General features: G+C 39.7%; 1 protein-coding gene across 1 annotated transcript in view; it reads right to left on the bottom strand.

The window, feature by feature from the left end:
- The window catches only part of megf11 (multiple EGF-like-domains 11), a 69,730-nt gene that overhangs the window by 28,885 nt on the left and 25,096 nt on the right, over positions 1–15,749 (bottom strand). The gene's annotated exons all lie outside the window — the stretch shown is intronic.

Here is a 15,749-nt window from a genome sequence, read left to right as displayed (position 1 = left end):
TGAAGTGTGCTCTGAGTCTGCATGATCAGTGGCTGCCTGCAACAGGATTATAACCAAACAGCTTTCTGCAGCTGACTGCATCCAGAAGTTCTCCTGAACTTGGCCTCTTCCTGCAAAATGTTTGTCCCTGTTCTCTATGAGGGGGAGCCTGTGCCACAGAAAGCCTCTCAAAGCTAAGTTCAAAATGAGGGCCTGATTCAAGCTCTTTAAATACAGAATATCTGTCCCCATTCAAAAGGCACCAGAGTTTTAGACTTCATTTATTCAGCTGGACGCAAGTCAAAAGCAAACTTCAATGTGAATCCTGGTATAAACGTTGGCCACTTAAGGTGGCGGGTGCAGACAGTGGCTTGCTGCTTTGCCAACTTTAACAAGGAAAACTACATTATTGTTATTGGAATATTTGGCACATAGCCCGACTTCACTCCTCACTGCCTGAGTCACTCACTGTCACATCACTATTATTAACACACACTGTTGACACTCAGGGAATAACTCAACTCATACAAGACATTAGGAGGCAAAATGCTCTGGCTCCTGAGAGCAGTGTTACTCCTCGCTTACTCATTAGCAGAGCTTGTGGCAAAGCAAAGCGGTGTGACTCATTGTGAATCTCCTGCATTCTGCCTCATGAGAAACGTGCACCTCTGGGTTTCATATTGTCTGATTCACGCTTTGTACCACCAAGCTTTGTTCCTTTTCTTTTTTTTTTACCCTCGACAGATCTGAATTTTCAAATCACACTTCATGACCAGAATTAATATGGGCAAGTCACTATCTCAAAATGTTAAAGGAACAATGAAACAATTCTGCCTATAATTTAGCTGACACAAGAATGTGTAATATGCTGTTCTTTAGTCAATATGAGCCATTTTTAATAGGAGTTATTCAATAAAAGCCCGACTCAACATTCAGCTATTCATCACAGCTCCCCTACCCAATGACGCAGACTAATAGAGTGAAAAGACGACAGGACTGGTACCAGGGTCTTGAGGGAAAGTGATGATTGTTGTGTAAAGTTGTAGATTTGCACTGAGTGATAAATGTCTCTCAGATTTGTTAAATTTAAACTGTAAAATCTGCCAATACACTCCAAGACAGGCCCCACTGTCCCCTCCATGTTCTGCTGACACATATTACACAGTTATTTATTAGTCCTCAGAAAACCCAGACACGACAAGTAAACAGTTTAGATACATCCCTGTGAGCTTGACAAATGAATTTCTAAATATACAGAAGAAACTGCCAATAGTCATGGGGGCAGTTCTGCTGAATTGGAATAATAGCGTGCTGCGGCTTCTGCTGTTGGGCGTGTCGTTTGTCCTGCCCTAATTCATCTTAGCTGAGCCCCTGTGTGTTCACATTCCCCTAGGGGAAAGAGCAACACGGGACCAAACCCACAACACAGAGACTCTCTTTAACAGAGTTTGCAGCTCAGACCGTTGAGACCATAATGCACCATCTGCTCCCTCCTGATACTACTTTGCAGTTCGATAAGAAGTAACAAGATCTGACTGTTGCCTATTTGGAACCACAAACTAATGATTGAATAACTTAATTCTTTTAAGACTATACATTACTGATTACAAGGTCCAGCCTGGTTGTTTATCCCAAGGAGGATCTGATCATTTGTCCAAGCTCTATTCAGGATGTGAACCCGGATCAATAAGAGCCGTGCAGGTGCCAGCCGGTTCCTCTGCAGCACAGCACGAACAGGGTTCACAGGGCCGGTGGTTGACCAAGACAGACAAGGCCAAGTGACCTCACGCTTTATTCAAAACCAGCACTTGAGAGTGATGCAACTTAAAGCAGCCTTCTCGTTCTAATAAAACTGGCTGTGTTGAGCGGTAACGCAAGCATGTTGTGAGAGACGCTTTTGCCTCAGTGCAGTAAACCAGTCACTTGTTCAACAGAACCTGACACGGCTCATGAAAGCTTCTGGATCAGCAAATTGTTACACAGCCCATTGCTCGTTCCAATTAATAATTTACCCTTCACCCTGTCCTGCAGAAAAAACAAAGCCTTTGCTCTCTTGCCACAGGACAACAACAAAAAAGCAATCAGAGCAGAGGTGGACGTCTATCTACAGTACACGCGGTACACAGTGACTGGGTATAAATAAAGTCACGATTGTGCTGCATCCCAGTCATAACACAGAACTGTGGCTCGGTCACGGGCAACGACGTAGCTGCTCAAAAACAATGTCAACCCGATAAAACCCACTGTTAGCACACTTAATTTGCACACATTGATTTCCTATTTTCAATTATTAATCGTAATTAGGATGAAGTAGAATGTGCCATGGGGCAACAGCAGTCGATGTAAAGGGGTGCGGTCACAGAGTGGAGACTGATGTACGTTCACATAATGCCAATAGGGGCACCCCCATCAGCATCATGAGAAAGTCAAAGAATCATCAAGGAAGTATTTCATGAATGTTTGCTGTGGTGTTGATGCAGCGGAGTGTGTAAACAAGTCAGCTTCTCGGTGCACAAGAAGTAGCAAAGTGCATTTACTCAAGTGCTGCATTTAAGTACAGTTTTCAGCTACTTGTACTTTATTATTTCCATTTTATGCTACTTTATACTTACATTTTAGACCTAAAGATTGCACTTTACCAACATTACATTTACTTCAAAGCTATAGTTATTAGTTACCTTTAAGATTGAGATGATACAAACAAAACATATCAGTAAATACAATAAGATGCATTGTCATAGATAGAACTACCAAACAGTATATAAGGCAGTTAAAATATGCCCAACCGCGATCCACTGCAACATTTAAAACAGCCTACTGCTTAGATTACATATTAAAGCATCAATTATTATGATCCAATAATATCTGCATAGTGAGTTTGACTAAACTACATTTAGAGAAGGCACATCCTCTTACCCTGAGAAAGTCAGAGCTGCTGTATCATTTGTTAATATGGACAATAGATAGGGTAATAAAAAACTAAAAGAACACAACAACTCAAAAAGTGTGTGACATTTGATAACACCAGTCTTTGAAATGTGAGAGGATGTAATCAGAGAGCCCAAGATTTCTCGATGAAATAGAAAATGAACTAAAACATAAAATCCAGATGAGATGAACACAACTGGATGACATGACAATCTCACAGCCTCTGGTGGTTTGTAGTGGTAACATGACAGCTCTTTCACCTGTACTGTATATGCGAAGCTGCAGTGTGAAGGGATATTGTTGTGCCTCAGGTAATGGTTATCTAATAATTATGACTGACTTGATGTGCATAAATTGTCATAATAAATGAGGTTCTAAACTAGAGAAAGATACGGCTGTTAAATTTGTGCATGTTACTAATTAGTGCACCTCTATGTTATATAGTTTGACTTAATCAACAACAGAGATGAACAAAATTCTACTCAGCCCATGAACGGATCTGGATTTATTGTAAACATTACTGTACACGGAGACTTTAATGTGACACAAGTTTGTTTCTCTCGAAACAGAGGAGGCGGAGACAGTCAGAGGTGAATCTAGGACTTGCTATCAGGGCGAACGAGCTTGAAAGAGATTTTTTAAACCAGTCTGTTTTAACATTAACATGACATCAATTATCTATGTACGTGCCAGGCTGCTGTGCTGAAAATAGCAGGTAAAAAAAGCAGTACAAATATTAGCACCAGTGCAGCTTTTCACACTATACAGATGTCAAGCTCAGAGTAGCACACTGCACATCACATTCAACATCACACCACAGGAAAACAATACTGTCAGCATGTTTCTGACACATTTGCACAAATAACAAACATCAAACAGGAATGAGTTAAATGTAGATAGTGTCTGTACAGCCCGGCGTGTAAATATAATTTTTAAACAATAATTTGATAACTTTGTTTCTTTATGATTTTAAATTTCAATGATCCCTCTGAACTGTAGGTCACTCTCACAACCTGGATAAAATCATCAGCATGCAGTGTTGTTTTTTGTGAATAAACATTGAAAACATGAAAATGAAACATAAAACTTCACAAACAGAGAAAATGTGAAATAGGAAGCAACCTAAAACAAAACAAAAGTACAGCGAAAATAGATGTCGTCTTCCAATATGAGTACTGCATGACTGTCTTTACCTTAAGTCTTTTCAGTACTTAATGCTCAAAACATCTTTAGGCTTGAAACATGGCACTTTAATCCTTCATAGAGAACAGTGGTTAGCTTAAATGTGTGACAGTTATATTGTACTTTAATGGTGACAGTGTTCTCAGTAATAAATGTTTCAAAACGTCCACTGGAAATTTCTTGAATTACTCCAACAGCATAATTCAATTCACAGGTGACTATACCAGTAGGCCTATGCTCAGCATTTTTTTTGCCATTGATTGCTTTTGTTTACTCCAAGCTTCAACTTCCAGTGTAGAAATGAAGCCAATGTGGAGATGCCAAAAATTGCAGGTCCTCAAATGGCCAGTAAAGGCATGGCTCCAAAAGCAGGACGATCTCTATGTTAAAATGCCCAACCTTACAGCAGAACGTTTACAACGGTGTGCAAAAAATAGCTTTGGTCTCTATCACTAATTTTCCTGTTAGTGACATTTTAACTGCTTTACATACTGTGTAGAGGGTGACTTTACTCACCCGTTTAGATTATATTAAGACTTAATGTTAGTCATAATTGAGAGTGTGGCCGCTTTGAGTGAGTGAGGTGGGTGTCGCACCAGGTCACTAGCTGTGTGCTCTGCTGAGTGACATGGGTCTGTCTCAGCTACACAGACTATCTACCTCTTTTACCACTTTGGGCTGTGTCTTCACTGCCACGATGGTGATGGCCAGAGCCTTAGGTGCGTCTGCACCTAAGCCTCGAGGTCCATCACTCTCAGGGCCTTTAATATGTGGTTAGTCCTTGTTTAGACACCACCACACTGCTCTAAATGCTGTGAACGTAAAAAAAACCCCGAAACAAATCATCCTGGATTTTAAAGATTTTGTATTATTGTTGTTGTTTTTTTAGCTGTAACTGATCGACAATAATGTAATCAAGTAAGCTAAAAGGCTGAAAATATTTCCAGAAAATAAAAACTGCAAATTTACAAAGGGAACAAACAGTAAATGAAATACAAATATAATTAGTATTATCCTAGGTATCCTAGGAACTTTTTTTATCACTTATCACTAGGTTTACAGGCCTCCATGCCAGATGTTTTGCATTTGTTTCATTCAAAACATTTTGAAGTGTAAGGGTGTAAATAATGTCTTCCATCTATCAATTTCAAATTACCTTTGGAGTAAGTTATAAAAGGAATAAAATTTGAGTCAAAGAGCATTAAAAACCATAAAAAAGGTTGTTTTTTTAACTTAAAATCGAGCAACAAAGAGAGGAGTGTGAATGCAAATGTTTGTATGCCTTTGATCATTTCTGTCTGTGGAGTGTAAGCAAACAGCACTTGTCAGTTGTTTAGTCAAACGACCGATTTTATGTGTCTAACATTTCACAGTGTATGGATTTGTCCCTCACTGTAAACACAAACATGATTTAGTTTAAAGACGGACAATCATCAAGACTATCCCCCTACCAAATGAATCCCAACAATACAGAAACACACACAAACACAAGGCTAATTGCTTTTTAATGATCTCACATTATGCAAATGCTCATCACGAGGCCATAAATCTTTGGAAGAGTTTCTACCAGCCTGACCACGAGTAATGCCAACAGACTGGCATGTTATATTGTATGAGGAAAGTTAAAAAGCAAAGACTTTCACCTCAAAAAATGTGCATTCAAATGATCTAAAAAAAAAAAAAAAAAAAACAGTCAACAAAGAAGCCCTGAAAGACCAGAAATATATAATCCTGCTGGATTGATATTTATATAAAAATGTGGTATAGTAGTGTGTTTAATAGCCTACTAAATTAGCTCTGGGTCCTGTGAAATATTAAAATATCTGAAAAATAGAAGTTTGAAAACCACAACACTGCGTAACGCTCAATTAGGTACTAAGAGCAGCAGCAGTGGATGGATAGATGGCTATGAAAGGACAGAAACAGGAAAACATCTCTAGCCTTTGATTAACACAGGAAAACTGTAGATTAAGGGTTTTTCCTTTATACCATCATCTCTCCAGGATAATGCGCACCCTTTGGAGACTTCTTCCCCCAAAAAAAGTTCATCTCAAATGAACTGCTGGCTCTGAAAGCAGTGTTGTTCTTCCAGTCTCTGAAACTCGCTGAGGTCCATGAATTATTCTCCCCGATTCTCAAAGTCAAAGTGAAGTGAAAAGTATACAACAGCAACTTAGTCGGTATTGTCTGTGTGTGTGTGTGTGTGTGTGTGTGTGTGTGTGTGTGTGTGTGCGCGCGCGCGTGCAACAAAAGAGAGAGAGAGAGAGAGAGAGAGAGAGAGAGAGAGAGACAGAGAGAGAGAGAGAGAGAGAGAGAGAGAGAAAGATACCAACATTAAAGAGGCAGCTAAGAAATGAATCGAGCCATCTGGGAAGAGCAGAAGGTTCCAGCACCTGTCAGCATGGGGCATAAATTCTAAATCTGACGTTTACTATGAGTGACGGTAAAGCGTTTAAAATATTTAAAACAAGGGCAACAAAAGATTTAATCACTGGTCACTTTTGATTAAACTGAAGTTGTCTAGTTTGAGGGCAGACAGAAGACATAGGAGAAAACATTTCTATCAAAAACCTTATTTCAGAGTCAAGCACAGACCAGTGATATTGATCCATGGACCTTAACCCTCTTTTTGTTCTGTGGCTGAGGGCGATTTTGTCATTCATACTACAGTATGCCTTCGCTTGGAATGGAAGTGAGTCCCAGAATCATAATACAAGCTAATGTTTAAAGTGTGAGGCTCCGAGAATCACATGGTGTCAAGTTTCTTTGCAAATCTAATTTCTCAGGGGGGACTCATCACTTTGAGGATGCGGGTACCTGAACCAGTAAGTCAGCATTTTCTGTCTTTTATCCATCTTAATTCAACTGATGGGTCTTAATGAAGTTCACGCTACAGGACATGATGAACTCCTATAGTTCTGGTTTTCTGCGACTTGGCCGACGACACATGCTCGGCTGCTCTGTACAAGACAACGTCAGTGTCATTGACCTTGTTTTTTTGTTGGGTTTATTTTTTAGCTTTTCAACAAATTTTGGATCACTTTTTGCACAACACAGATTGCATCCTCATGGATGCATTCTTGTGTCTGGTAATGATTACATTTCCTCTAGAATTTCCTTTGATCCTTATCATCCAGATGCCCTTTTGTCGTGTGTTTGGATCCCAAGCTACATCTCTTTGTTCCACTTAGTACGCTCGCTATGCGATAGAGTTTCTTCGCGTTTTGTCCTCTTCCTTTTTTCTCTGTGCAAAAAGACACCAATTTAATTGAATTTCTTGGCTTTTAATGTCTCCATTATGCTAATCACAGAAAAGGAGAGTGGATTTGTTTATCTCGACCTTGGTAGAAAAGGGTATTTGTGGAGATGTTAATGCTTTGAAAAAAAATATCTGCACGATCGTAACCTGAGTTTATACTGATCAAGTAGTCATAAGTGCTTATAGACATTATAGACACTGACAGTCAGGCATCAGGGAGAAAACCTGCTCTGGTGAAAAAATGCTGTAAACTCACACCAAAGTTACACTCTACTCTGCTGTGATTTCACGGACCAAAGCATTGCGTTTTATATAAAACAACGCCAGAGTGGGCAAATAAATTATATATGAGTTGACCTAGCTTCCTATTCTTTTTCTGCTTTGTGAGTGTATAATAATAAAATACTAGCGCTGGATGATTCATCAGTCACAGACTGAGTGCAAAGATAGGGCTGTCATTAAAGTAAGGTGCAGGCATTCTGCTATCTCACACAAACAACATGCAATATAACCTTCTGAGAGCGTGGCACGACTGCAGGCGAGGCAGAACACAGTGGAATGCAAAATACAACCCCAAATACCCTGGGGCCCGGAGGCAAATTTGATTAAAAGTTTGTTTTTCTTCACTCTCAACAAACCGAGGAGCTCGTCGATGCGGCACTGACAGTTAATTGGACTTGGCAGGGCCACGAGTTCATTCGTCAGCATTGTGTGGGGCTTGCCTAGGAGGAGCAGGACAATCGATGTCCCTCAGGACGGCCTGTAATCACTGCAACACTCCAATGAAGTCCAGGGTTAAACATCAGGAGATTGCAGGTGCACCAGAGGATCTGAGAAAGACTGCTAATATGCTCCCACTCCCAAAGCAAACCAAGGACACTGCAACACAGCTCCCAAAGGACTGTGGTGATACCTAAGAACAGAGTTACACCTCAAGCTATTATTCTGACCAAAATGATCATGAACCCAAGGTCCTGAGAGATGATACGGGTGTCTATAACAAATATCTTACAAATAATACACTGTATGGGACTTTGCATGAGTGTAGTCTAGATCTGTGGTTCCCAACCCGAGTGTCGGGATGCCTCCACAAGGGGTTGCAAATTCAATCTGAGGGGTCACGAAATGATTAACAGGATATTAAAATAAAAAAATAATTTCTTCTACGCAATATTCTGTTCACGTCTTTCAGGCGTTTCTCTAATCTTTGCCCTTTTCTTTGTTAATTATTGGGTAGCTTTAGGCATCTAGCCTTGTAAAAATAGAATCACACTTTCTTTGAAATCATCACAACTTGTAGATGTATGCAACCAATTATGGGGGGGCTATAGTAGACATTGTTGTTTTTTAGGGGGCCAAAAATGTCCACTGGTCAATATCAGTGCTTTCCAACCTGGAGGTAGAAATCTTAGGGGCTGTGAGATGATTACAAAAGTAATTATGTGTACCACACACAGAACTGTGAAAAGATCATCAAAGGCAATGAATCAATAAAATATATATATATATATACATATATATATATATATATATATACATATATATATACATATATATATATATATATATATATATATGTATGTATATGAATATGAATATGTATATGAAGAATCTTTGCTAACAAACTTCATAAACATGGCAATAGAACACAAAATCAAGTGTGACTTATAGACTGTGAAATGAGCCTAAAACAGTTTTTATCTTCATTAGTATTCAGGACATATCTTATCTCTTTAAACTGTTATCATAGCATTTCAGCTATTTTAGACACGCTGACCTTCTCTTAAGGACAGGAGATAAGGCTTTTTAATGTCCTTATTAAATCAAGCCATCTATGCAGACTCTCAGAGCTGGGTAGTGTCTTCTCTCTCTCTCCCTGACTGACTAATAAGCATCACGGTGATAATGACCAGTGGGACTGGATGCTGTTTCTGTTCAGTTCAAAATGATCGTATCATCCTAACCATCACCACGATGTGCAGTTATATCCATCGGCTTTTTGTGCTCAGGTTATATAGAAGCACACACACACACACACACACACACACACACACACACACACACACACACACACACACACACACACACACACACAGACACACACATTTTAGGCATCCTCCCAAAGGTAATGGAGCAGTGAGCTCTTGGGGAACAATAAATCCTGCTTAATGGGATGGTACAAAAAATCTTAAGAGCTGGGCAAAGTCAATCTGCATACTGGGCCAATGAGGCTTACATGAAGAGAAAATGTTCTAAAGACATGTATGCATGTGTGCGTCAAACCAGCTGATGCATGATACTAATGCGAAACCTCTTCAAAAGATTGTTTGTCCCTTTCACTGAGAATATTTTAATATTTTTCTCACATGATCAACATTTGTTTGTGTGTGTGTGTGTGTGTGTGTGTGTGTGTTCTGCAGTAAAGAAGGCTGTCAGCTACAAAGCGTGTGCCACAATTAATTCAGTCAGTCAGCTAAAGGGTTGGTACAGTGATTTACACCACACATGAGTCACGTGAGTAACTAGAGACATGAGAGTCACATCTTTAAACATCTCTGTCAGAGCCTCGGCAGTAACATCCACACAGTTCAATCTGATCTATTTAACCGCCGCCATCAGTGTCTGTTTCTAAACTGCACAACCAAATCAAACCAAATGGGTTTGTATTTGAAGTCCTTCCTAAGTTCTTAGTAACTATCAGTTGTGTACTAGTCAAAGAAATCGCCGGTTGGTAGTTGGTAAATCGGATGCTAGAAAATATCTGGCCAAAGTCTAAGTCTAAAACATAAAAGTGGTGTTCACACTCAGTTTTACTCAACAAAACACATTGTGTGTATCCTTGAGATCCAACAAATGTAATTTATGTATTTCTTGCATGGTGTACCATGTATGTAGAGATGGACGACATGACAGCTGTCCAAAGGTGAAGCAAAATCCTCTTGATTGCCCCCTGCTGGCTGGATGCAGCATAGGTCATAAAACAGGTATTAAAAAATGGTTTGTTAAGTCTTTCTAGTCAAACAGCCACCGAGGCAACAACGTCAGTTAAGTACAGAAGCTACGTGGCTCTCATGGTCCCCAATCACTACTGCAAAGCTCAACTGGTGGGCCTCAGAGCGCCGTCTACTAGGTCCTGGAGGTACTGCCAAATTGTTAGATTAAATTAAAAAATATATATTTTTTGGGGTAACTTACAAAACTAGTATTTTTTATATCTTAATGTTCTCAAGAATTCCCATAAATAAAAACATACAAACTTAAAATGCCCAATTTTGATGAACAGTTATGTTGTCATGAATGTCATCCATGCTAGCTAGCTAACATTTCCTCGGATGCAGTGACACAAAATGAGCGAAATGACAACTCTGCACCAGTACAACCTCCAAAGGGTGTGTTGAGGAAATATGACCCTGAATACGTTAAATATAGATTCATAGCGGCAGGCAGTGATGGTTGGGGTGGGGGGAGAATATATATGTTGGTTATTACAGCTGACAGAGGCGCAACACATATTTCCAACAAGTTTGTTTGTTCTCCTTTTTTGTCATGTTTTTTTCTCATTTATTTGGGAAGAGGTTTCTCTGAGAAATTCTAAACAATTAGAATTGGGCCTTGAGATAGAAAAGGTTGAGAACGCTGCTCTACAGGGCACCTTTAACTTGTGATCTTAAATGTAGGTATGACTTTATTTTATTTATATATGCAAACATGGAGAAACAAGTGTGTTTCAGAGTTTGTACAGCAGTATTTATGCAGTTTACAATGAGTGGACGATATCTGATTACGCTAAACTACTGTAACCACAGTTATTTGGTCAATTTTAATTTGTATTGTGTGTTTTGGGAGATGCCATCTAAAATCTTCCCAAAACAGCATTTTGATGAAGTAACCAGTAACTCTTTGTCAGTTGGTTGAGTCGGTTACGTAACAATTGCATCTTGCATTTAGTGGGTGTAGATGTTTAACGTCAAATAATCTCTGAGTAAAAATATTTTTTTATGGTGAAACCAATTTTCATTTAATAATGCACAAGGCTGCATCCAGACAATTGTTAACCCTGCATTTAAAAAAAAGAATAAAAACTGCAGCCTTCTCTATCATCTCAGTAAGGTCAGTCCCATGACACAGACTGGGTGCTAACACAGGGGCTCTGGAAAAAACAACACAAGGTTGTCCAAAAAAAAAATGAAGCCTGGCTCAACTTTTGTAAACAGCAGTTTGCCAGATGTCATCGCACAGCTGTTCAAATACGGGGAAGCACATGTTCCTGCTAATTACTTTGTACCGTGAATGTCGTATTTCTACTGTTTCTAACTTCAATTGTAGCGATCAAAGATGAAACACTTGGTGCCATGATAACTTCCCTGAGTTGTAAAACCCTGTCTCAGACTTTAAACCGCTGTGCAGAGTTTTGACGTTTGAAAAGCCTTTGAAATCTTGGATTTGTTATTAAGTTACTCAACCTGGACTTCCTGGATTGTATTTGAGTGTCTCACCAGTATCTTAAACAACACACAACCACCAAAGCAGTCCCTTACGTAGTATTAATGCAGGACAGTTTTGGGACTAAAATTTACACCAATAAACATGTAATAACTTGGTTAAGTTTGAATTTAAAAAACATTGGTACAACCAGCTATAGTTCATCAGTACAATAAAGAGCCAGAAATGAGGTGATATCTCAATGAGAATGAACTCATATAAACTGACTGCAACACTACCGGGAGCCCAGTGTATACAAAAACAAAGCTCTGTCAACACAGGAGGGCTTCATGGATAAACACACATAAACACACACACACACACACACACACGTACACACACGTAACCGTGTTCCACGAGGTACTATAGATCGGTCCGTCTTCTGTCCCCGCGAGAAATACAGTTGCCGGAGCGCTTTGATCTATCAAAATGAATGAGACAGGCGGCATCGACTGTTACATGCAACAAGGAACCTCTTTCAGAATGATAGTTAGAATATTTATAGTTCTCCCAAAATGTCTCCGTTTACATGGTTGTATAATGAGGAATTCAATTGATTTAGACTTCTTTTTTTTTTTAAGTTGGTGTGGAGATCAAACCTCACTTTTTCAGTTTTTTGTTGATATGGGGCCATCAGCTCAAAGAACAGCGACTTGTTGCCTTTCTGCACATTCAATGGCACACACAGATAAACACACACACACACACTGAATTCTCTATATGTAAGATTAATGAAGAGAGAAGTTTTGAGAGAAAAGTACCGAGACGTTTGGAGGGATGAGTGTAACCACAGTAAATCTGTGTGTGCATCTCTGTCCCAGTGAGTGTAATTCACAGTCTCTTGGTCTTTGACAGCGATGCATGTCAATGTCCTGCTGCTGTGGGATTGGAGAGGAACCATCTGGCTCAAATGCACTTCTGATAATAACGTGTAAATTCTGTCGCCGGGTGCCAGAGGGAGTCCTCACAAGGCTGTTTTTCAAGCCAAAATGAAGTTTACTTGCACAGATTTGGTCTGGTTAGTCTTTCATATCGTGTCCCCGCTGGTTGGAAAAAATGTCATCTGCAAATAAATAATTTAATGAAGCTAAAGGAAATATCTGCCATCCCTGCTTGACCCAGTCCAATGAGTTCAATATCTAATGAAACCAATCACAGATGTAAAGCCTTAATAATGAATAATCCTACTGTTTTAGTTGACAATTAACATAAAATAAGTAGCATAGTAGCCCCCTCTGTCTAGTGCAATATCCCATAAACAAGTATTCATAGGCCACATTCATCAATTAACCATGTGTGTTGCCCCCACAGCAGTGGCTGCCTTACCATTTGAATACATTAGGGAGGAATATGTAACCTCATGGACCACGGCTGACCAACCACATTAGATTTGACTATTAAGTGTGATAGATTTCTTCTTAAAACACAAAAGATGCTTTGTGGTTAACAAAGCTAAACTACTCCTTGGACTTATCAGATACTTATCTTGGTAGCATTGATTTTTACAATCTCTGCACAAGAATGTAAACATTTCCACTACAACAAGGAAAAGCAAAATCCAAGAGGAAGGAGAGGCTCCATACACCAAAAGCTTCATATTTATGCATATTTCATCTCCCTCAGCACTTTGGAACATATCATTATCCGATTGATGCACATGAAATCAATGATAGTGCTTCATTGCACCTAATATTTTACAAGTGATGGCAGTCACAGCTAAATATACCTTGTACATTCAATGTCTATCTTTATCATTCTCTTTATTTGAAAGGTGTTATTACTGTAGCATATAGTGACCCTGTGACACACTCATCAAGAGGGATTAAATCACAAGTGTTGAAACGTAGACAGCCATGGAGGCAGAGAGACTGGGTCATATCTCTGCAATTTTAGAAAAGGAAAGTCTTCTTTTAAACACAAGAAACTCATAAGATTCAGAAGAAGAAAACATTTGATATAGTTTTCATTCAATAAACTCATAATATTCTACAAAGATTTGATTTCCCATTTCATCTCATATTGCTCCGTTGTTTTTACAGCAACTTACAATATTTGTTGCAGACTACACCCAATAATATAACTACTTTGGCAAAGCCTAGCACTATACTTTAGTAAACTAAAATGACTAAAGACATACTGTTCAGTCCCATAAGCAGTGCTCCATCTATCTGAATTGCCTTTGCAAAAATGGCTGCTTTATTGAGTCTTTTTTTTCTAATTTACATGGTGAAAATCCTATTGAGAACAATGTTGTCTTTGAAGACAAACCCTACTGACAAAACAAAGTATACACAGTGGCACAAAGAAGACAAACAGTGCATTTCAATATAAAAACAGAAGAAGGCAAAGCAACAGCACGCAAGCACAACAGAGAAAAACAAACAAAGCAAACATTAACAGGTACATGTCACCACACTGCTTTAATGCCCTGAGCTGTTCAATGAAACAGTAAAAAAACAAATCAATTCACTGACATGTGATCAGAGAAACATGTTCAAGACCACGTTCCACAAACACAACACACAGGCATTAGAGGACTCACACCAACCAACAACAACAATTAATCATTCATCACTCTATTGGGAAAACACAACCTCAACTCAGAATGCTCCAAATCCACGTGTGATTGATGTAGAACTAGACAACATTTGCAAACAACAGTCAGCGGCAAACATTGTGTTTTGACGTTTTATCTGTGGTCCACATCTACCAGTGTGTCCTTCAGATGAGTCTAAGACACCCCAGGACTCCAGGCAGGTCACAGGGCAGGCCTGGTCTCAGTGGGACCTTCGCCTCAGGCCAGGAAGAGGATGAAATGTTTTATGGCTACAGCAGGTGGACACCAGCAGGTGAAAAACAGAGGATATCTCTCTTCAGCCTTTGCTACTGCACTCAACACAGCGTTCTCTCCCACCTTCTCTTTTCTGGCCACAAACAGTCCGACTCTTTATTTTCACCACCTGACCCATATACAAAACCGCTTCCTGGTGGGTGCTGCTCCAGAAACAAGGTCCAAGCCTTTGATGCAGCTCCAGATCACTGGCTGAAAGGCTGTCACTTCAGCTTTAGGCCGCTCAGCATCCCACGGCTGCTCTTCATCTCTCAAGCCTGGGCTACACGCTTTTTCATCATATTCACACATCATGAGGAGTGACTTTTATGTGAACATAAATACCTCAACTCAAACATGATGGCGGTAAAATAAACAGCAAATAAACTATGGCATTGATTGTGTTGGAACTGAATAAATGTTATTAGTGTGCTTTTCAGCCCACCTGACCAATAATATGACAGCTGCATCCACCAACACGAGGACTACTGAAGCTCACATCACCTACCTGAGCTGGGTGAAAGTAAAATTTACCGTGAAAGACAAAAAAAAAGCCATGCTGAACCATTTACATGAAGGAAAAAGAGGACAGATTTAATTTAAAAATTGGCACGCATTCCTCATTTCTACAGATGAAAGCTCGTAAATGAAAAAGCCTGGAATCATGCCTGGTATGGAAATCTAAAGTTATGAATAATGCCTCTGTCTCAATCATCAAGTCTGTTTTAATAAGGTGGATTAGCCCAGCACCTGCAGGCTGAAAGGCACACACGGCTGCACTCCTAACCAACCAAGAGTGGGACAAGAGTCCCTGGGGGCCCTGAACCTCACATCCTCCCCGTTGGACCCTCACCAGTCTGTAGGAGTGAGAAGCAGCAAAGCGCTCAGACTCGTCATCATGAATCCACCTCCACCGGGCCGCCGCAGCCAGAGCAGCTGATTTACACACAGTTGCTAATCAGGGAATGGCTCTCTTGCTAATGAAAACTCATAGATCTATACAATAACAGTGATGATATGATTTTAGCTCCCATTAATCATTCCTAAATATGCAATGGGCAATAACAGTTAAATGCTACTGGGAGCAGA

This window comes from Cebidichthys violaceus, unplaced genomic scaffold, assembly GCF_023349555.1.
Source record: "Cebidichthys violaceus isolate CVI_PGR_0920_01 unplaced genomic scaffold, fCebVio1.0.p SCAF_3, whole genome shotgun sequence".
Lineage (NCBI taxonomy): Eukaryota > Metazoa > Chordata > Actinopteri > Perciformes > Stichaeidae > Cebidichthys > Cebidichthys violaceus.
The sequence above is the reverse complement of the archived record's forward strand: the minus strand, read 5'-3'. Positions and strand labels throughout refer to the sequence as shown.